Source organism: Vidua chalybeata, chromosome 2 (genome assembly GCF_026979565.1).
Source record: "Vidua chalybeata isolate OUT-0048 chromosome 2, bVidCha1 merged haplotype, whole genome shotgun sequence".
NCBI classification, from domain to species: domain Eukaryota; kingdom Metazoa; phylum Chordata; class Aves; order Passeriformes; family Viduidae; genus Vidua; species Vidua chalybeata.
In genome coordinates this window covers 105,863,013-105,886,601 of record NC_071531.1, presented here as the reverse complement: position 1 = coordinate 105,886,601, position 23,589 = coordinate 105,863,013, and the positions used below count along the sequence as shown (strand labels likewise).

At 39.4% G+C, this 23,589-nt stretch overlaps 1 protein-coding gene and 1 long non-coding RNA gene across 6 annotated transcripts in view; one reads left to right on the top strand and one right to left on the bottom strand.

Annotated features, from left to right (window-relative positions):
• NRIP1 (nuclear receptor interacting protein 1) overlaps window positions 1-23,589 on the bottom strand; it is a 74,058-nt gene that overhangs the window by 44,274 nt on the left and 6,195 nt on the right. Inside the window, exon 1 of one of the 4 annotated variants that reach the window (XR_008429277.1) lies at window positions 4,368-4,454. The gene's annotated coding sequence lies outside the window, so the exon portion shown is untranslated. Of the gene's footprint in view, window positions 1-4,261; window positions 4,455-22,069; window positions 22,155-23,589 lie in introns of those variants that run through there. The other 3 variants (XR_008429275.1, XM_053935071.1, XM_053935070.1) reach the window with 3 other exon arrangements.
• LOC128783906 (uncharacterized) lies at window positions 4,527-6,706 on the top strand. Of its 2 annotated transcripts, none has more exons than XR_008429279.1 (3): window positions 4,527-4,599; window positions 4,766-4,964; window positions 6,599-6,706. It is a non-coding gene; the product is annotated as an uncharacterized LOC128783906 (long non-coding RNA). The 2 variants fall into 2 exon arrangements; XR_008429278.1 differs by lacking the exon at window positions 6,599-6,706 and adding an exon at window positions 6,045-6,429.

Sequence of the window (23,589 nt, the reverse complement as noted above, 5' to 3'; positions counted from 1 at the left end):
AAAATCCTGATACTGTAGAACTGGTTTTAGTGCTGTTCAGACCATTTAAACTGGGTCACTGCAAGCCCTTCAAACAGATGTTTCTTTGTCACCACATACAAGTACGAGCACCAAGTTATTTTTGCCATACTAACAAGCTTTTCTGGATTGTAAGGGCTAGAATTCTTAAACAATGATCAGGTAAGCCTCTAGCCACAGTTTTTCCATTTATCAGCAGAAAGTTTAAACACTAAAAATACAGCAAGAGCAGGTTAATCTCATGAATCAACCAACCAGCCTCAACACTAGTCCATCACGAGCAGTGGGGACAACAGATGGTGATGGGACAAACCCAAAATTTGCCAATTTGAGTCCACAAATTCAAAGGCAGATCAATGACCATGACTGACAGAAGAATAAGTAGATCTCAAAGACACCAACCAACCATCCTCAGAAATATGAATCTCTTCCCATTCCTTAGCTACACCATGAGATCAAGGAGTGCAACTGAGAAGCAGCATCAATTCAACAGCAATGCAGGCTCATTGATATGTGCTCTTTGGAACAAAGGTACTGGACTAGAATATATTATTTTAAAGTAGTGAAACCCTTTGCCAGTATGGTTTTATTTTGAAGATAAATTGTATGAATGTCCTGCAAAAACATGACCTGTCCTAGAAACCTGAGAATTAGTGGTGTGGAAGAAGAAAACAAACAAAACCATCAGAGTTGAAATAAATGCATACTTCAATTAACTTGACCAATTATTCAGAAAAATGTACGAACCCACATGAAAACAAGATTTGCTTCTCTGTTCCTGCTCTCTCCACGCCCAGTTTGTTGCCAAAAAACGTATAGCACAAAACATCCCCACAATCTCTTTTTAAAAAAATTAAGAGTTTAACAAGCAATGATTACAACTTGCTGAAGTCAATGTCCCTGTAAAATATGTCCCTTTTGTCAGATGTAAGACATCTTAACTCTAGTTCTGTAGGTGTAAACAAAAACACTGAGTAGACAGTCTTCTACCCTGAAAATAGGATTCATTTAAGAAAGAAAGTGCTCTTGGCAGTTGTTCCCTTGAGAGGGAAGCTATGCCAGATGGTGAAGCTGCTTGCCATGGAGGCTGGCAGGTAAGAGGTGAGGCCTGGGATCTGCCGGTCCCTCCTCCAGAGCAGCCACTAGTACAGCTGAGCACCTGGGCTACTCCTTTCTCTCATAACAGCCAACGAGAACAGCAGAAACCAAACAGCAGATTTACAGTTCGCCATCAAGTTTTGTCACGCAAAACAAAACTTTTGCAATAGGCACATACAGTTGCAAAACCCCCGAAGAAACTCAAGACTTTTGCCATGACAAACTCGGCTTTTCATCACCAAATTTTTCTTTTTTTTTTTTTCCCCACAAGTTTACAGAAAAAACTTACTCTAGGAGAAGGTAGTAGGGGGAGTATATTTTAAATAATCCACACTACATTAAAAAAAAAAGAGATAGATACAGCTGTTGAGGGCAAACAGGAAAAATTATTGGTTCTCCTTTAAGGTCTAAAGAAGGATGAAACATCAACAAAACACAAAAAAGGGTGAGAGTGACCTCAGATGTCTGTAATGAAGAGGTTAAAGGATCCAGATTGAATTATCATCAAGAAAGAAGACATTCTGAAATAACAGATTTTCAAAGCACTGATTGAAAACACATTAAATAGATCAGTTCTGCAGAAGTACCAAATGCTAAGAGTGGCAGAATGAATTACTGCAGGTGGTAGCTGAAACAGAGCGCTTATACAAGTTCCAGGAAAACCAAAACTAGTTTCTAAGTTAATGATGGAACAGCAGCTTCAAATACAGTCACTTTGCTTTTTGCTCACACAAGGTAAATCTTATTATTGAATGCCATCATTTTAGTGCACTTTCTAGATCTTTAATATTGTACACCATTTGCCTTTTTTAATAAAGTAGGTTGTACATCCATTTCATGAAGATGTAACAGTGATTAATCTCAAGTAGGAAACACTGACACCATACCAAACGTGCAGCACTCATAATGGATCAGACTGGTGTTCCCAAAAATCATATTTGATATGGATTCAGGCCACCCCAGACCTCAGATATGAGTGAAAGGCATTCTGAAAAGGATGAGCCTTGGTACTACAGCTCCCCCCAAGCTGAATCCCACAGACCAGCCAAGGCTGACATCTTTCCCACCTCATTTTCCCTCCCTGTGTTACACAAGAGGAATCATTACACAGTCCAAGGCTGTGAGACTATTTCAGCATTATTCTGTGCCTGCACGACAACATGAACACAGACATCCAGGGCTACACTGAGCTTGGGCATTGTCAGAAGTTTGTCCTAAGCTCTCAAAACATTTGATGTTGCTTCTATCATTTTCCAGACCTGACTGAAGAGTAAATGTCTTTGAATATGCCATGAAAGAGACACAGAGGATATACAGCAAAGTAAACACTGCTTAGGGATAAGGCATAAATAAAGAAAAAAAAAATTTAAAAAGAAACAAAAAACACATCAAAAAGCACCCAACCCAGATTTAAAAGGAAAAAGGAAAAGATTCAGAAAAAAAGCAACAAAAAAAAAACCAAAAAAACAACCCAGATAAAAAAACATTAAGAGAGCACATCATCCCAAACAAATAAAATTAGCAATAATACAATGAAAAGCAAAGAGATTAAGAACCAAAAAAGTGTTATCAGCCAGACACTTTTGGTCAGCTATGCTACATTATTTCCTACGTTTCCATCAGCATGCACGCACTCACCCAAATAGCTGTATCTTAATCCACATCAGCTTGGTTTTGCTACTCAGCTCCAGATGACATCCTTGTCCTTCCCAGAACTGAGAGACTTTGCTAGGGTTTGGTTATACAGCCTGCCTCATAACCCTGTGCACTTTTTAGATCAACAGAGGCACATTCTCTCAGACCTCTCCAGTAGCATCTTCTTCAAGCCCTCCAAAGTCAGTGCCTGGGTCTCAGAGCCCCAGTACAAGAGTAATTCCTCAGTGGCTGAAGATCAGAAAACACGCATGAGGACATGGAGAAGACGTGTGGAGAGCTGGGGAGCACAACAGAAGGAAAAAAATACTGGAAGAATAAAAGGAGGGAAAGAAGGAAAGTGGTATTTCCAAATATGAAGTGCCAATTAGGGGGAAAAAAAGTGAGAACCATCTCTTTAAAAATATAACTTTAGGCTTTAAAATACATTAAAGGTGAAGAATCAGCCTTACTAGTCAATTAGCTATAGCTTTGCTGGGTATGAATTCAGCTGCTACTATTGCCCGAGCTTTCTTCGCCCCCCGCCCTCCCCCCAATCACTGTTTCATTGTGAAAGAATTTAATTATTATTTTCATTACCAGATGCATACATTATAAAATGAGCCTGCACAGAGGCAATGAGCACTTTAAGAAAATAGGTGTAATAATGAGAATGATATGTTTTGTTTACATTTTTCTGCAATAAAAATGAAGACATTCTCAATAAGGCTACTTTTTAAAATATACTTGAATAAAATATTTCATAATAGTCATAACACTAAAAGTGACACTCCTCTTTTTCTTAAAAAAGGATTAGTTCAGTGCCTTAAATTTTAATACAACTTAAAATCAAATTAAAATGAGGGGTTTATTAACGTCTCTATCAAGACCTTCCACAAAATTTAACTTGGACACATTTCACAATGATGAAATAGTAATGCTTTTCTGTTTTGTTCTTAAAAAATTTTAAAAAATCAAAAATCTCTTCCAGAGACATCAAGTATATGGCATACCCATGGAAAGAATACTGCAGCCACCATATAATATGCTGGTATTCCAAATAAACCACCAAAAAATTCAAGAGAAAAAAACCCCAGAGTTTTCCAATTAAATACAGATACATGTGTCTATTTATTTGGGAGTTTTGCAGCATAAACAAAAATCTCAAAGCCATGAAGCAATAAAACCAATTCATACATTTGTATGGATATAATAGAAACAACACAATGGTAACACCTGCATATTACTTATAGTCCAAAACTACTGACTTAGTAACAACAAAACCCGAGTTTTTGTGCTTTATGTGACCCTATTCAACAACGCAGGGCAACGCTCCAATTCCACCCAGGAACCAGGTTCAATAAAACATTTGCTGCCCATGGCCCACCAAGCACGCACGGGGTGATTTACAGGTAAGCACCAGGGCTGTCACCAGCACAGAGCCCCTGCTCTCAGTAACAGCGTCCCCACGGAGCTCGTCGTGTGAGCAGCTGTCACATCCGCACACGCCCACCTGTAAATCAGTCACTGCTACGGGGGACACTTAATAAGCCTCTGCTGCCAGCTCTTGGGAGTCTCCCCCTGCTCCAGAGCTGGAGGAACTGCCCACGTGCACTCACGTCTCGCCAGGACTGTGCCTCCAGAGCTGGGATCCACCCCTGGTGTCCATGGGCACCAACACCAGAGGAGCAAGGAGTCACCATGGGTTGGCTCCTGCTGCCCACACAGAGATGGCACAAGGGCCGTGCCCTCACAATGCCTCAGCATGAATTGCTGGCCCTACCTGGGCAGACCTCTGGAGGCCCTGGAATGCCAACTTCCATTTTGGAAAGGTGTTGAGTCTTTACTCAGGTAGGATGGAGGGCATCTGACACTTAACCACAAGCCATAATAACAGAGCAACCTTCTCTTCCCATTCTTAGATGTGGATGCCAAGCCAGGATTCACTTGACCAAATGAAGATGTTTACAGTGTAGGTGTCTGTATCTGAACAGGTCATGTTGGTCTCCCTTTACAGCCCATGGGAAGAACTCAGCTCTTGGACTGAACTCCTCCTACAGAACATGTCAAAAGGAGGTCAAATGAATCACATCCCACAAGTGCCTGCTTCTGCTCCTCGCCTGACAGGAGTTCTCCAGGATTCCTGTTTCTATTTGCTGGATACATTTAGGGCTTTCCCGCCACTTCCACTCAAGAGTTAAACCTTAGTAACACAGGTGAGACAAAACCCACACTGTCCTAACATCAGCTTAATCGTCCCAGTTTAAAAATGACTAACAAAGCACTGTTTGTGTAAGTTCCCAGCATTTCCTACTCAATACAGTGGATGCCTGATCCCAGGTAACACCAGTCCTTCACATAACTGCTTTCAGTAACATGACTCCAATTAGTGTGTTTACTTCAACATTATTTGTCAGCTTGCACTTATTCCTTCAGTACTTTTCCTCTCAGATGTCACAAGAATTGCCTGACTCTGGGTAGCAACTCTTTCTCATTAGAACAGAAACTTCCTCTTTTTGTTGCCAGTCTTCAAAAAAGACTTACCAAAAGATCTCTCTTTAGGTGTGACCTATATATTTTCTTCTACCTTGAAGTTCCTCAAGTTCTCAATTTCCTAAAGCTTTTTTCTTTTGTCCTACACTTAAAAATATTACCCAGTATCTACTGAAACCAGTGAATCTTCATTTGACTTTGAAATGTCAGGTTTCTGCTCAGGTTTATCACCTCCATTATCTTACTTTTGCTTGTAGAGTTCTCATTTTTACTAGATAGACAAGAACTACAGCAATTAGTATTCTCAAGTTCCCTAATTCTACTTCTGATTTACTTCCTCACCTTTCCCAGAAACAAGTAACTTTTTTTTCCTTACTTATAACATCTAATTCCTCTTCTTTCTCCTCCTAAACCATATTCCCAAAGCTCTCCAGAATCCAGACTGACAGGAAAAGGGTTAAAATGTGTTTAGGAAAGGGAAGTAACTATTTTTTTTTCTATCCTGTCCAAAGCAGCCATGGCAAGCTGAACTCCCTCATTCTGTAAGGCCAAGCAGTGTCTCACCTGAGCAAAATGTGACATGATATTGATGTACTGTTAGAAATTGGTTCCACACTGAACTAACAAGTCTTAGTTGCTTAAGATGAAATTTATCTCCCCTCTTCCTTCCTCGTATCCTTCTATAACCAGAGTCACCTCGGTTGGCTGTTGAGCACTTGCCAACAAACCCTCAGACATGTCGCAGCAGTTGGAGAACAGAGCTTTTCCAGCCCAAAGTTGTGACTGTATTTATATTCCAACAGTTCACCGCTCCAGCTTTGGCATGCAGTTGCCATGTAGCACTCCAGACAAAATCCGTCCTCCTCAAAACTGCTTTTGATCCTGAACATTTTGCTTCAACAACTGATCAACGAACTGCACAGCTAAGAAAAACGCACCAAACACCTTCCCCTGGGGCAAAGTGGGCCCTGTTACAGCCTGTTCAGCTGTGAATCCTGGAGATGGTGATTTAAGCTTAAAGCACTTGGTGATGGTTTTAGTGGTTTGACAAATCTCTCCCAGCAGGAAGGAAACTTTCCATGTCTGGCTGTAGAGTGTTTCACAAAGCTGAAAGAAAATAGCACTTATCTAAATTTAACTTGCCATACTTTTAAACTGGTCTGTGTGAGGAAACGTCTTTTGCTTTCATTTCATGCAAAACATTCAATTAAATTCTCTCAGGAATAAAGCCCTTCCATACTAAGGCACGCATGCTATTTTTTCTTTCACGTATATTTCACTTATCTTCCCACATGGCTCAAGTGGAAAAATCTTGGTGCAGTGATTATAAACTCACATTAACCTGCTCTTCTACCAGGGCAAAGGAGAACAGGAGATGCACTGAGCCATTCCTCATCTCCATAGGCAAAGAAATAAGATAGGCCTGGCGCAGAGCCCGCCCAGCGAGCCGACTCCACCAGACCAGGTTGGGAGCACATTCCACAGGCAGGAGTACTTCTCGAAGAACTTCCTGCCAATGGCTACTTGACATTAAAAACTAGGATGATCTAGGTCAAGTATCCCAGTTGACGTTAATTGCTATGTTGGATCAAAAAAAAAAAAAAAAAGCAGGCAGCCTCTCAGCCGGAGCTCAAGTCACATCAGGCTTAAAAGTAACCGAGGCCAAAACCTTGAATTGTACCCAGAAGCCAAAAGGAAGCCAGGCAGCTGTTGAAGAACTGCCTGAGCATGTTCTTGCCGCTCCTGCCCGCCGCTGCCGGCCGGAGCTGGGGAGCACTGACCAAGAGCTGGCGATTCCGTGGCTTCGCACGGAGGTCACAGAGTCACAGGCAGCCCCTGCCTGCGGCATGCCACCTCCTGAGTACATTCTCTGCATCCTCATGCAGAAGGTTGGGGGCCTGCTGGCTGTACCTACCTCAAAAAAACAGCAAGTTGCAAAACACTTAGATAAAAGGACAGGTGATATGCTCCAGAGGCAGGTGCTACTCATAGTAGCACCTGCCTTTACTGCTTTATCTCTGTTTGCTGCTTCTTTTATCTCTACATACTCTGAAGGTAAATCATGTGCCATTTCTAACTGGAAGGGAAAAATTACCTGGAAAAGCAAGTCATCTTTTGATTGACCAGAGCACAAGACCAGGTGACTCAGTTACTCAGAAAATCCAATGTCAAGGAGGTCAGATTCTGGAAAAACTGCTACCATGTGAAGGGTATGTCCTTCCACATATTCCAATTATTTCTGAAAATGTCTTACAGCAGATGAAGACAGTTTTCAGGTACCTAATGAGTTCATAACAAGAAGAAACAACTCCATGAACCCTTTCAATTCATACAGCTGAAACAGAAAATAACTATGGGCTCATCTTACTTCTCTGCCCACCTTGAACAATGCAGCCTTTTATACAACGGGCATAAAAGCAACAAATTAATTTTTAAAGAGCAAAAGATGAAAATATATAGAGCTGTGCTCCATAACTCATAGCAGGCTTCCAAATTGTAATCAATATTTTCTTTCGCATTTAAGAACTGCTGAATCTTAATGCTTTTTAGATGTCCAAGTGCCAGAAATAATAATTTTATTATAGATAACTGTATGTGATTAGAGTATGTCTGTAGTTTTTGAAGTTCTCTGCAAAGCCAATATGGGACAAGTGCCCATTTGTATTGTTATAAAATTTCTTTACAGTACAGTAATACAATACTCAAGTAGCAGACTCCGAGTTAATATTTAGCATACAACCTGATAACCTCATATAGACCCAAACACAAAACCTAAAGTCTACAGCAAGTTCAACAGTATTTGTATTATTTTATTCAAAAGTTTAAAAATACAGGTGTCAAAATAACTCCTCGAAGCAGGAACAATATTTGGGAAAAGGAACTTATCAGTTAATGGAACTATTCAACAATTACAGCACATTCAGTACTATGGACCTTTGACAGCTTATTTAGTCCAATGGCAATATAAAAAGGCTTTCTTTCCCCCACGTACAAGCTCTTTAGCTGGTAAAGATAACTAGCACTTTGTCCAAAATTTTACAAGTAACAGTCTGGGGCCAAATACAAAGCTATGTCAAAGATAATTTTCTAAAAACGTAGCCAGTGCCACTCAAAAATAAATAATCAAAATCAAATAAACAACAACACCACAACAACAACGCAAATATAAAACATACAATCTAAAACATATTTACTTAAGAAGTTGGGGTGTTTTTTCTACTTTACAGATCAGATCCAGGCATGGCATAAAACATTTAAATATTATGACAATCAAAATTAACCCTAAAAGTACTTGTAGGAAGAAGTGCATAGCACTTCTCCATGTATGCCAACAGGAAGCACCAGAGTCTGCTTGTGTTACCAGGAGAAAGTCTGGCGACCCTCTCAGCAATTATGGACTAGAGCAGATCTTTCCCGTGCCCATTGGGATATTAGGAAAAGGTTGTTCACTGAGAGGACAGTCAGTCAGTGGAACAGGCTCCCCAGGGAAGCGGTCACGGCACCAAGGGTGCCAGAGTTCAAGGAGCCTCGGGATGACACTCTCAGTCATGTGGTTTGGTGTTAGGTAGTCTTGCAAGGAGCAGGACTCACTCGACAGGCTTTATGGATGCCTTCCCAATCAAGACATTCCAGGACTTTATACACATATTTTTAGTCATCAAAATGTTGGTTACCTATTAAGACTTTTCAAAAGGCTTTTTTGATTTGGAAATATCCAAATGTGCTTCTTCTACCCCTTCATTCACAGAAGGGCATCAATACTTTGTGATAGGTCTCCTGTGGTCTTCAGAGCAGAGCTCTTGCACACCAGGGGCTACCTACAGAAATTCCTAATGCAGACAGCTGATCAGCTGCACAGATTAAAGATGGAAATGAGTGGTCTTCATACATTTTTTTGTTGGTTATGTTTGTTTAAATTAGTTCCAATTACCAGATGCATTCAGAAGTTACTGTAGCAGTATTTCCCTTCCCTTTTCATCCAATACTAGGCTAGAATAGTAATTTATTTACTATGGCAGTGTTGTATTTTACAATGAAAGAACATAAAACAGATGAGTCAGGGTTTGTGTTTTAATAAAATTTCCTTTAGCAAAACTGGAGCAGGGTATCTCATAAACCTGATTCAGAAACATCCTCTACTTAAATACCTGATTATGTGTTTACTTTGGAGAAGTGCCAAAAAAATAAAAATGGAAAAGAAAGACAAAATAAAGACCGGGGGGGGGGGGGAACCCCCAGAAAACTTTGAACACTGACACAGTCTCTCAGAAGGAAACAGCTGCCATTTTTTTCAGAGAATCACCTAATGCACATTACTCATTTTATTTATTAACTTTTACTTAACCCAGCTCTTGCTGCTGTTCTTGATTATCTGCAGGGAGGCTCAGGTGAGCCTACTCAGGAGGGAGGCAGAAATAAAGTACATAAAAAATCCTCATTTTCAGTCTCCTGCTTTCCTTTACTTCCACTTGTGCTCTCATCCAAAGCCTTCCTTAGACATCCTCCAGCTCTCCCAACTCTAATCAGTAACACCACTCTCTTTTCTCATCCTGCAGTGGGCTCAGGAAATGAAGATGGCACAAACATTTATGTTTTTAATATGACAAATAACTGCGCGTCTTTAAAACTGCTCCCACGAGGGCAATACCACAGCCCATGCTTGTACCAGTGAAGTGGCAGGACTGAAACTGAGCTGTAACATAAACCTGTGTACTTTGTCTTTATCTATAAGGAGTCACTCTTGCTATTCTCTTGTATTTCCGTATCAAATTAAGTGAATATGCCCAAGCTTTCCCTCACATGTGCAATGCCAGCCTCTGTGCAAGCAAAATCTCTCATTATTTGGCAGCTGTTTAAAATGAAAATTCTTTACTGGGTGCTAGAGCACTGCAACTGCTAACACTGAATCCTGACTGCATCATTCATTCACACAGGCAGCAGAGCTTCTGCCTCCACATGATGAGCTCAAGTTAGAGAGGTACTTTAATTTCTCAGACTAAAGCACAGGTGCCTTCTAATCTCCAAGTCTAGCAAGAAGAGACATAAACATAAAAACCAAAATAAGGGATATTTGCTCTGTTTGTTTCTGAATATAGACTCTCTGGTGAGAGGGTTACCTGTTGTCATACCTAGCCCTAGTCTGGTCCCTGTCTCCTCCACAAGCTAATCTCATGCAATGCACTGCCACAAAGATGTTGCCCTTCCTGCTAGTCTTTAGCAAGCATCTTTTTCCAGTGTTCTATTGTTAAATAATGGCTCCATGCAACTAAAACCAGGTGTTTGTCAGTGCTGAACTGAAGTAATGCTGGCATAAGCCCATGGGACCCTGGGATGGCTCTCCTACTACAGGATCCTCTGGCCAACTTAATACCCCACACATTTTAGCCTGTCAAATTTTAACAGTCCCATTCTTGCCCTGTTTTAGTGTGTGCATGTGGTTTTTTGCTCCAAAACACAATGGAGTGCTATTTCCAGCCACCATTTCTGTGCTCCTGTGTTACAAAACACTCATTAGCATAGGAAATGAAAACCACAGCAGACTTGGGGGTGGAATCACTTGTTTCCTAGGTCCTTCCAGCAAAAGGAAACAACAATACCCAAACACCAACTCACAGAAGACCCTATGGTTTCACCAATTTTCATGCTAAGCTCCCCCTGAAATCAGTAGGTAGTATGGGGTTATGGGACTGACTTCTCCTTGGAAAAGGCACATTTACTGCAATGTAGCTATTAAAAGGAACAATTAAAACAAATGTCAACATATTAGAAACAGTGTGAACTGGTCACAAGCTCAACATTTACCTCTAAAAAAGAGCTCACTTTGTGCAGGCAGTAGGGCTATTTCCCCTAAATTTAGGTGTGTTCCATTTAAGCCTGATGTTCTCTCACACTCTGTGTCAAAGCTTTTGAGAGCAGGAAGCACTGAAAGCAAACCAGGACAGGTTTCCCTTAAAAACAGAATATTTTTAAGCATCAGAAGCATGAAATTTGGCATGTTGAAAGAGATGCAAACAGCTATCCCTTTAAAAAGCCTCTTTTAGGACCAAAATATTTTACGTTCCCTTTCTCACAGCTATATGTTCACATGCTCTAATCTATTTTTAGAATGTCCTTCCTAGATTAATTTTTAAACTTGAGTCTGGACACTTCTCACCCTCTCTCTGCCCAGATATCCATGTTGAGTCTGTTCCACTACTGCAGGCTGCAAGGACACTGAAGTCAGTCTGCCACAGGTTTGCATCCCACCCTTTCCCACTAAAAGCAGAAAAAAAAACAACACAAGGATAGAGAGCCTGTAGAAAGGAACAGGGCACGGCACTTACAGGGCAAGAGCCATAACTTCCTACAGCAGGCATGCTATTGCATGTACTTTCTGCCACAGTAGATGATGACTTGAAGCCATCCCATTAAATGCTGCAAGGCTTAAAAAGAAGAAAAAAAGAGCTGTTCTCCAACTTTCAAGGAAAAGAGTATAAATAAGCATGCCTGCCTTCATCTATAACATAACCAGCCCAGACTTAGGCTTGACAGTATCTCTCTAAGCAAATAAACCCACCACAGACTTACAGGATAAATACGCATCTGAACCTTATGGCAGTTCTCTTTACCAGATAGAATTCTACAGCTTTAGCTATGTTAGCTCACAAATGTGACAACTTTAACCCAAGCCTGCTTATATGCTTTTATTTAGAAGAGTCTTGTACCTGAAAGTCTGTATACATCACAAATCTTTTGAAAGGAAACAGATTTCAGACAACCATTGATGTCAGTGTGAACTATTGAAGGAGTAGTAAGTTGCTTTAGACTAAGCCAGTTCTCCCCATTCCATTTACAAGGATCTGGGAAAACCAATGCAATGGTGATTAAAAGGAGTGGGTAGGGGGGAGAGGGATTTAACCAGCTACTTTACGTAAGATGCTCAATGAGCAATTTTTGTGGACTAAAATTTAATCTGACATTAGTTCAGACCTCCGTTATTTACGTGCATAGTCCCAAGGAGTGGTAAACAGCACTTGTAAACTGAGAGGAAGCTGTGCCCACAGACCACAGAGTATCAAAATATCCAGTGCAGGTCAAATCCAGGCAAGTCTCCCAGCCATACCATGGCCACTGAACTTCTCAAATAAACCATTGCATTTCCAGACAAAAACGTGTTCTCCACATTACACAATCTGCAAAGACTAAAGAGCACACATGAGGTAACCAAGTGAGAGCTAATAAAAGCACAGATATTACATCTTTTTCTTCTCTTCTGTGATCTCATTTTAGTAACTACCAGTTATTTCTACATATCTTAAGAGACTCACTTGTAAATAACAAATACAGGAACACAGTGCTGGAACACACCAGACATGTACAGGGAGTCAGAACTCAGGAAAGTGAGTTTATGAATTATGTTTACACATTTTTAATACAGTCTAATGATTAAATCAAAAAGGAAACTAGGAAGGATATTTGCCCTTATCTTAATTAGTGAGGCTGTTTATGCAGGCTGAAAGGTAAGCATGTGTTTGTTTCTCCATCTCATTTTTATGTATTACAACTGAAGAGCATTGCATTATTTGAACTCTTCAAATTGTAAGTAGCTTCCAAACAATTTTTCCATAATTGATACTTAAAAATTTCACATTTGATCCATCCAAGCAAGACCTATTTTACCCAGAAAGAATAAAGTTCTCACTTACCAGAAAGATTCAAAAGATGCAAAATAAACATAATTCCCTTCCCAAACTTCTATCAATACATTCTTTCCCCTAAAATTTCTACAAGTAAATTGCATCACTACAAGTTCAATTATGCCATAAAGTGCCTTTTTGCCTTAATTCTTCCAAACAAGAATGTATGAGGTCATTTGATTGATATCTTAACTACAGAATCTAAATTAGGATTGAAAACCAACCAACAAAACACGACCCCAAAACTGACAATGCCTAAAAAGCTGATCACGGTAGGTGTTTCATCCCAGACAGATGGAAGGGGTTCAGGAACTGTAAAAATGGTTCCCATCCATTATTTCCCTCTCACTCTTAGAAGTATTTGCTGTTCCCAATATCACCAGCTCTACTACATCTGTTTGACACACACTTTCACATAGTCTCTCTCCCATCAACATGATATCTGCAATATTCAGAAATATTGCAGTATCTTAAGTTACTTTCCTGAATTATTTAAACAACCACTGCTATTTCTACAATGCGGTACATCCTGCCAGAGTTTTCTGAATCCCGAAGACGATGTCCACGGGACATGGGCAAGTTTTTAGATTAAAAAAAAAATAATAATAAAATTAAGACACATAGGACAGCTGCATCTCCAAGCAAGTCTCTTTGCTCAGCAAGGTAGAGAAGCGAGCGAGGAGATGACACACCCTGACTTGTGCCATCTCCCTGCAGGGAAGGAACCTTCTGCACAGGAATGGAGCAGGTCACCAAGGTCAGCAGCACTGCCACGGAGAAACCTGACAAAGTCCACCTGCCACAGCACCAAGCAATAAGCTAACAAAAATTAGATCAGATAGCAGACCTCCAAGTGTTTATAGCCCATGACTCAACTTTCCCTCCTGTACAGTGACCTTTACAGAGGACAGGAAAAGGAGGCAAGCATGCTTATATGTTAAATTCATACAGTCCATTATCCAAAAGAGTAACTGGCATCAGAGGCTCCAAATCTACTTAAGAGGCAGTGGCCTATGATATCCTCAGAAGGCCAGAACAGAGGAAATTTGATTGTTTTTGTGCTCCTGGTATCTTGTGAAACACGCACAATTTTTCCTCAAAAAGTAACAACAAAGTCATAAGGTAGAAGACCCAGACGTAGTGTGATCATCAGCACAAATAGCATATTTTAAGACCTGCCTTTAATGCTCAAGTTCAGTTTTGCAGAGACAGAATACAGCTGACATTTGCCTGGACGAGACATCAGAGCTAGAGGAATACAGCACTGCAACACAAAATACTCAGCATTACCCCAAAAACAGTGTCCAAATACTGTTCACTTCCTCTATCAAATGTTAGAATACTCTGAAAACAAAAGCAGAGCAGGGTAAGGCAAAGGTGAAATTGCCTGGAAAGCCTGAAGGGCACACTGAACAGATCCTTTTTCTTCCATTTAGGAAATTCACAGTAGAGTATCACTAGTGGTAAAACTTGAGGTCCAGAAGATAAATTTCAGTAAAGTGACCTTTTATGAATTCAGATCAAAAACCAGTTGGGTCATATGCATGCTCAGACAGCCTTGGGCATATGACAAACAAGCTTAAAAAAAAAGTTTGTGAGCAAGCAGTCCAGACAGTTGTGCTCAAGAGCTATATCCACAATACATGCTCAAACTTTCATGTTTGATATTGTAATCTAAAGATGAGCCAGAGTTCAGTAAACAGCAAATGTGATTCTGCACAACCTTGTTATCTTTTCATCTCAACAGTTAAACCTATGTGAGGGAGTGCAAAGAGGTTACAAAATACTATCAGCACAGTTTATTAAATGGTCTTTTTGCATTTATTTTGTAGCAGGACAAAATTTAAGATAGCAGAGACTTAAACACCAGTAAGTCAGAGGACCAGGGCAGATTCTTGAAAAATCCTTTGGAGTTCCAGAGGCAAGACAAAATTTTTCTTCAAGAAATTCTGCACTCTTACATGGCCATTGTTTACCAGACTGGAGAAGTGCTGCTTTTAGTATGTTAGCTAAGCAAAAGTGAATGGCAAAGATGCATAGAATGGCATAGATTCTTCCCTTATTTTTTATAAACAGGATCCAAACTAACAGATTAAGGCGATTTTTCTGCTGGTTTTGCCTTTCCTTCCCATAACCACACAGCTCTAGAGATCCATTATTCTGGGAGTTCTAGGACTTAAACATATGATCTTGGAATTCAGGTGAAATTTTGGACTTTGAGAACTCAACAGCATCACTCCTGATTTCGAAACTGAAGGATTTCATACTTATCTGTGGTGTTGCACCTCCCCAACGTCCTCAAGCCTTTTGGATCATTATATTCTGGTTTTCAACTTTAGTTTCTTATCCTTCTCACATCTCACCCAAAGAGATTTTGCTATCCACCTTCTAAAAGCACTTTTAGATCATTTCAATTTATGGTTGTTATTGTAAATTCAAGAAAAATCTGTCCTGTCTTCACAATTACGAAAAAGAGAACATGAAACCTTCAGCTCTTGCAAAAATGGGAGGGCAAGGGGTGCTCTTGAGTTGCAGAGCATCTCCACAATCTAGAAACAGTCAAACAAGACTATTCACTGAATTAATGAGCATTTGAAGGATATTCTCACTGTTGCATAATTAGCACATAAAATTCAAGTAAACAGAAGAAAGTTAGCTACCTCAACAGTGAGGAGCCCACATGATTCTTGTGTTAGATGAGAGAAATTACAAAAACCAAGTACTCTGCAAAATAAGGTAAACACAGCCAGCAATCCTTGTTGCCCAAATGGATCCAGAAATCTGAGCAGACAGTTGTGTCCACGTTCCACATAGCTTTGTCCTTCCCCACACAACTCAGTCCAGTGTAGGACTGGCAGAACACCCTTGCTTGGATCTCCCAACCCAGCAGGGATGTCTGCTTCTCCATCTGGAAGCTGCAATCCTAGAAAAACACCATGAGACAAAAAAGGTGTGGGAAAAAGTTTTTTGGGGGGTCTTTTTGTTCTGTTTAGTATGACACTTGTCACGTACTCATCTCTTTGCCAACTACAAAAACTCCTAAGTGGAGGGGAAAAAAAAACAACCCACTCAGGCAAGCAATTTTTTCCATAAATGATAAGCAAAACAACTACAGTCAAACAAAGTTGAAGGCTATTGGCAAGAAAATAGAGGCCCAGGCCCAGTTCCTTCTATTGCCTGAGAAATGAAGGCAGAAACCAGCATCTTGATGTTCCTCCCTGCTGTTTCGTGCTGCTTTCTCACTGCATTTCTGCAGCAGTGGGAATAAAGACAAAAGAAGCACCAAAGAACAAAGCCTGAATCTCATTCTGGCAAAAACAGGGAGGGGGAACAAACGACAGAGTGGAAGTGGATGGACTACTTATAGCAATTATTGTCAAACATTTTTGCACTTCCTTCCTTAATGTAGCTCCTTTTGTACACAAAGGCCTCCAAATAGTTCTGAGAGGTTCCCTTTGTAAAACAAGGAGAAAGGAAAACTGTAATAAGACTATGCAATGAAGATAAATTTTCCCAATAATGCAAGCACCAGGAAACACATGGAGGTCAAATAAAACTATTATTTGCCTTTTCAAACACTATTTTCTTCAGCTGCTAAATAAAAACATTATGAAGCCATTTTACACAGTAAAATTTAACCTTCTATTAACCTTCCATATTAAGTAAACAAACCTTTCTAGCCAATAAGCATCATTGTGAACTCTCCAAGATGATAAGCAATACCTTAATTACATTCATTTACATGACTTTGAAATTGTTCCAGACCAAAGTCAACAACTACAAGGTCAAAGAGTATGGAAATCTAAAATAAGGAGAAATCCATAGTCGGCCAGTTCACAAGGACAGTGCAGCATCTTTCTAACCCAGTTTGCAAAGGGTCAGGGATACCAACCAAGCACTCACTTTTCATCAATTAGATCAAAAAAGCAAATCCTCTAAAACACCAAAGTCTATATCTTCTTTTTTTTTCTGAAGACTATTCAAAGTCGAAAGCAACGGACACTTCATAATTATTTCTAATGCCTAATGACCAATCCAGCTGTATGAACACCTTATGCAAATGTTTTATAATATTCTAAATGAAAGGCACAACATAAAATATACTTTTAAAAAATACATCCATATCACTGAGAACTAGTGAATATTTGTACAGTGTCTTTATACTTGGGAACACTAAGCTGACAAGTTGGCAACTTTTAGAAAGCTACGTGAACACCTTCATTGCTTCATCCATGGTACACCTAGAGTGGGAAATGCCAATAATGCTCAAACAGCAATTAGAAAAAACTTTTAACAATGACTGTTGCAAGAAACTTCATAAAGTATGACATGCCCTGAAACAGCAGAAAAGTACAGACGAAGTCCATCCATTCCTAAGATATTAGATAATGGCTCAGATATGATCAATAGCAATCAAATTAGCCAAAACAGAGCACACATGCATGCTGCACTGATGGATCATTTCAGGATTACATTTTGTGCATTATAACCATGAAATTATTGCTCATATACATATACAAAAATCTGAAGTACAGCTTTTGGATTTAGGCAGTTCAATATCAATACACTGCAGTTGACAACGTTTTCTTAGTATTAAATTAGAGAAATCTCCCTGCACCCTACTTTACTAGCCAAGCACTTTTTATACAACTCTCAAGCCAGCAACCTTCTGCAATTTAAGTTTGATTTAGTGCAAGAGAAGCAATGAGTATTATAAAATTTATGCTTGTTCACCTTCTCTCCCCACAGAGAAGGGCAAGACGTTTTTTCATGTAAATATGTATTAGATTCAAATCATTTAAATAGATATTATTCCATAGAGAACATGATGCTGCATATGCCCATTTCAGCTCCATGTTACTAAATAAACTGCAAGATAATGATGTTGCCTTGCTCATCCTAAAGGACTCTGTAAATATTTCTAGGCATTTTAAACAGAAGTAAAAGGAAGACACTTTCACAAGAAAAAAAGAAAACCTAGGGTGCTCTTACAGAGCTTCCTAAAGTGAAGACAAGTTACTGGCAAATTAGGAACTCTCGTTAGGAACAGGTCACAGCTGCCACAGAAAAAATATAGCTCAGGTACACAGAATCTTTACAGCACAAATAGCAAATCATTGCTATCATCCAATTTCATTTTCTTTTAAATGGAGAAGAGAAATATAATCACATTTGCAAGGAGAAAACCAAGAAACGTTTGACAGGTGACTACTTCTAAAAGTTAATGTAGAAATGCTAAATGCAGGGTGCCAAATGCTAATTTGTCTCTAATACGTCTCAGTTATATTTAGCTACAAGTGTCACTGCTTGAATGGAAAAGAGACAGAACAGGGAAACCTTACACAGTGCCTTGAAAATGAGAGCTTTAAAAGTAACTTTTAGGTGAATGCATCTATCTCCCTGCTTGTCACAAAATGCACTGGAAGGTAATCAGTATCTTAAACAAAATGCAATTTAAGTTAACAATTTCTTTCTAACCCATGTATATATTTAAAGTGAGGAGGACTGTCATTTGATTTGAAGCTATCACATACCATTTGGGCCACAGTCAGTTATCTTACAATACAGTCTGACCTCTACTTGATTTTAAAATAGGATAATCACCTTCAACTGTGTGTGAACCTTGAACATTATCAAAAACAGTTTTATTGCATCAACGATTTATTAATAGTCTTATATTAATAGTAATGTAACTTTGACTTTACAAAGTCATAAAGATGACAAGAAACACAGTCAAGACTTATTGTGTGCTACCTATTTTATTTTAGGCTTCTAAGGCAACCTCATGACACAATCAGAAAAACTATCCTGAAAGTAAGAGCTACAAAGGAAAACAACAGAATACTCATGTGTCGTCCCAGTTGAACAGCAGAGCAGGAAGGATACAGACAGCATAATGAGTTCAGACAAATGCTGAAACCTTTCAAGTACCAAAACTGTCCTGCAGCCAACTGTGCTTGGAACTGCAGAAGTGCTCGTGCTGAGACAGGTAACCTCTGGACAGCACACAAGCAGCGACTGCAGTAAGGAAGAGGCGTGAGCCTTACGTGGGAACGCGCTAAGCCAGATTCTCCTTCCAAGGAAAGCGCTGCAAAACGCCCAAAGCCTCCAGGCTCACATTCAAAACAAACCTGAGGAAGGAGGAAATGTTCCTCCCAGAGCGTTTCTGGTGCCCAACACTCACCGTGGCACCCATGCCACGCGGTCACTTCTAGAGCTGCTGGCCCCATTGCACCACAGTTTAAACAAAGAGCGGCTAAGAAAGCACAATATTCCATAACTGGCATTTACAGCATCGGCCTTGGACTCCTAATCTTTACCAGACGGGCATACAAATCAATCTATCAGCTCATAAAGGTACGCTTTTTAACCTCCAAAACAGATGGGATTGGCCAGAAACGTCTGGCATGTCAAACTGCTAATCGAGGCTGCCCTTTGCACAAAATAACCCACTTAAGTTGAGGCATGGTTGCACTGTAACAGACATTAGTCTGTGGGAAACCCATTTAACTGTCACATACTCCCGCCACTCTTGCTCTCCCTTAATTAAGCCTAATGCCTTATGCTTTGACCTTTTGTTCTAGCCTATTAACCCTATCTAGTACAAGTTCAAATATGTTAAACCTAAAAGTTTGCTTTTGATATTAAATGCCAAGCTACAGAAAGAGTGACGGATGCTTCTCTACCCTGCAAGTTACCAACACCTGTGTTAGTCCTCAAAGACAAAATATGTTCAAATACTAATCAGTTTAACAACAAAAAAGTGGAGTTTCTTCCACTGGCATAGCCTTCTTTTTCCTCTTCAGAGTAAGGTGAGGGGAAAAAAAAAAAAAGTGAAACTTCTGCAAGCAACTTCATATCCTCAGGCTTTTGGGTTTTTATCCAACAAGAAAAGCACATGCTATCAGCCAAGATCATACTGCACTCATTTGCTGTTCTCTGAAACCCATCATTAAAAATAAGACATAATTGGTTTACAGTGACCATTTTCTCTTCAATTAAAGGCTGCCTCTGCCAACTCTCCTCACACTGAGTCACCATCTTGCTCTTTTGACAAGATAGTTACACTTACTATTAGTATGTAATTCTCATATGCATCTCCAGGTGACTTGTATCCTTTGAAGTTTCTCAGACTTGCACAGACTTAAAGACATGATTTATTCATTCTAGCTGCACACTTTTCCTTTTATGCAAGCTCAACTGCATGGCTGCCTCCTGCTCCACTATCTCTTAATTCACAAAGGCTACACAACATAAACAAGACCAGCAGATCTGTTTTTAAAGCAGATACTCTTTTGGAGAAAGTCTACCCTAAGGGTCCAGAACTCTGACTTAAACAAGAACTCTAATTCCAGTGACAATAACAAACCTCTGATCAAGACACTACTGGACTCCACAAAAAAGCTATTTATGTATGCAAGCAAGCTTGGTATACCAACAGAGGTATTCCACAATTAATGCTCATTACCAGTAAACAAACCTATTCCCCACTCCAAAAAACCAACGATGACTGCCCATAACTGCTTTATAATATAGGTTAGAAACAGAAAACAGAACGCAAACTGTGCAGGGATTACCAGCCATGTGTGCAATGACACACACATTCTCAAATCTTTAGCTTAACCACCTTACTGACAAGCTGAACACTTAGTGCAACATCCTTCTTTACAGTTTATGCTTCTGCAACTCTGACTAAATAGAACCCCTTTTACAAAGAGGAAACAATCTTGAACCAAAGCTTTGAATTACTTTGAAGATGTGGAAGATTTCAAAAGGGTTGCTGCCACAAAAGCCACTGTCTACTAAGTTCTATTAAAGCTCTATAAGAGACCATCTGCTGCTGATCACAACAATTCTCCAGTTTTAAATTGCTAATTAATTAATTATGTTTTAATTCCAAAGTGCCTGTCTTACTGATTCTGAGACCAGCAAGTAATACTATTAACTTTTCTGTAAATACAATTGCTCAGACAACTATTAAATGCACTACAGCAACATTCAACTTCTTTTTTTGAAAAGTCAAATAGAAATAACTTTGTGGGGGGAAAAAATGGATTTCTAATCTCAACGTCTGGTTATTTCCAAAGCACTGATTCTGGTTGAATCCAAATCCCTACAATTTAAAAAGTGCATTTATTTTCTAATGATTTCACTTGGCTATATTCTATTGTGTTGGAGATGCTCAAACAGCACTACACAGACCAATGCTCTATTTGAGTAACGTCAAACAATGCATGGATTTATTTAAAATAAGAGAAAAATATATCCTTGCATCTGCAGTCTGTGTCATTACAATGGATATGAGAAAGCTCTGCAGGCTGGGATTTGGTATGACTGCCTCCAGCTTCTAGACCTTCCCTACTAATGCTCACAAAAGTTGCCACTGGAGGCAATGCAAATGAGTCCTAAGAGAGACAAGAAACAAAACAACAACTGCTTGTCAACCATTACATGCCCAAATTGTATTCTTTATGCTCATCAGCATTCTCAAGTTCTTAGGCACGCATGTAGGCCCACCGAGGACAGTGGGGCTACTCAAGTGAATAAAATGACTCACTAACCAAAGTGCATATACATAAGCAATCACTGGACAACACTCGGGGAATTATTCCCTGGTATCAAAGAAAAATAGGATTTAGGAAACAAGAACCAAGGGAGCAGATCCGAACAAAATGACAGCGATGCTAAATGTCTACAAGCCATGGTAATGTAATATCTAATAATGATTTTACTGTGATGGTCCCTTGCCACACAAGCTCAATTTGGATGTGTTTTATTTAAAAAATAAGAGAGATGGTAACACAGTAAGTGTTATTTAATCTTCTCTTTCACTCCGAAATTACATGTAAATCAAGTTCTTCACTATTTAGCTACCTTCCAAAGAAGTGGTCTAAATCATCAGAACTTAACAGCAAATTACATACAGAAAGTTCAGACATTACAAAAATACTTATTTTTCTTTAATCAGCACACATATTAAAAAAAAACCCCAACTCTTACAGTAAAAGAGAGGAATTAACTTGAACATTTATCACTTCAAAATATATTATAATCCTAAAAGGCTTATACACGACACACAGCTGTCTGACAGCTTTGGCAAGACAAAGAACAAACCAAAGAGACAAGGTAAACAACCCAAACAAATGATTTACCTTGAATGTGGTTCCATTAGGAAACCTCTTCCTTCAGGAGTCCAAGGATGCATTAATTTTCTTCCTCAAAAATTTCATGCTTGATCTGAAAAGAACAGCAGAAATCCCCCCATGAAATTCTACAAAATGTTCCTTCCTACCTAATATGCCTTGATCTACTTTCTTACTGTTGGTGTAACAAAAAGCAATGCTTTATTTTGTTTAGTACAAACTGCAAGTAACATTTTCATATCAGAAGAAAATGTAGTTCCAAACTTCAGAAATCAAAATCTTCCAGACAGAACCATGAGTGAAACTAGTAAAAACAACTCATGTTGTCTAGACTTGTACTAAGGGACATTATTCTGCAAGAACAAAATCCACATTCAACTCTAAGCCAGAATCCTCTTTTCCTTCCTTTCATTCAAAAAAACAGCTGTGACATGAAAGCCCTCCTTCCTATGTAGTGGTTACTGCTTAACACTTCAAACTTGCACCCATGAACATCAAAATCAGTTTCTAAAGAGTCTCTATCAATTTATATATACATAAGGAAAAGACAAGAGTATACTATAACAGGTGAGTGCAATGCTAAATGCAACAAAATTAGTCAGTAAAAGATAAACCAGCAGAAATTGTAATATTTGCTTTTGAGAGATTTAAGATTCATATATAACACTATTTTATTTTAGTTAGAGAATGCTATCCATTACAATCCCAACGTAAAAGTTCTTCTCAGCATTTGCACATTTTTCTTAGGTGAAATTTTGCTAAAGGTTGCAAGCTTAGAGCTAGCCCAGATCATTCTTATTTCTACTATTTCAGCTTTGTTTTTGTGACAAGCCTCACTATTAAAGGTCTTTGAGTTACCACCAAAGCAGCAAGCTTATTATGCATAGAGTCAACTTTAAATACAATAAAATACACTTTAAAAAATTAAAAAGAAGAGACTTCCTTCACCACTTAGCTGAACTTTCCCCTCCCTCCTTCTGCTTGGCAGGGGGAGAGTTCCTCTCCTTATTTCAACACCTTTAGCCTCTGTTCCCAAAAAAATGCATACAAAAACATTTTGAACACAGAATTTCTCTAGCACTGAGGACCCCACAGTTGGGTACAGGTGGGTGGGACAGAGGGGGAAGAGTGGGAAGTGGGTGTGCTGGGGGCACATCTGACAATTTCTCCCTCCACAAAACCACTTGGGTCCAAGCCATGCACTCTTACCAGTGCATGGTAAGCCATGCACTCTTACCACTGCAATGTGCTTGGTAACTGGGAAAAAGGATACAGGTGTTGAGCAATGGGTCATCACCCAAAAAAACACCTATTCAAAGCTTCCAGGGACATGAAATAACAGCAGCATGCTGGACTACTGCCAGCACCAAGACCCAACAAAAGATGCCCAACAGTAGAGCAAACTAAGCTGAAAAATAAGTAAATACCCTGGAATACTACATGCAGACACTATTTTAAATCCTTCTTCCATATACATCACAAAATAAAAAGGTAAGCTGCACCACAGAAGGGGCTCAACACTGAAAAAT